Source organism: Sinocyclocheilus rhinocerous, unplaced genomic scaffold (genome assembly GCF_001515625.1).
Source record: "Sinocyclocheilus rhinocerous isolate Xijiao unplaced genomic scaffold, SAMN03320098_v1.1 scaffold2891, whole genome shotgun sequence".
NCBI classification, from domain to species: domain Eukaryota; kingdom Metazoa; phylum Chordata; class Actinopteri; order Cypriniformes; family Cyprinidae; genus Sinocyclocheilus; species Sinocyclocheilus rhinocerous.
In genome coordinates this window covers 2932-3309 of record NW_015655423.1, presented here as the reverse complement: position 1 = coordinate 3309, position 378 = coordinate 2932, and positions in this window count along the sequence as shown.

Genomic DNA, 378 nt, shown 5'->3' with positions numbered 1-378 from the left:
GTGATTTAAAACTGGGGTTTGAAAAACATTGTAGAAAATGTAAAACTAAATAACAAATTCATAAATTGATTAAAATGAATGAAAAATTGATTCGATTTTTAAATAAACATGACTAAACTGAATATTTTCTAAATAATATTTAAATAAATAAACATATTTACATTTAATCATTTAATCTTCGTTTATTTGTTTGTTTGTTTTTTACGAGAAAATATATAGTTTCCTTTTCAAATTTGATGGATGATGATTTCGGGGATCAATGGCATCGAAAAGATTGAAAACCCCTGATTTAAAGGAACAGTGCACCTGTTACTTTACTATACGGGTTTGAACCTGTTACTTTTGGGTGAACTATTTATTTAAACACTCTAACTTGGA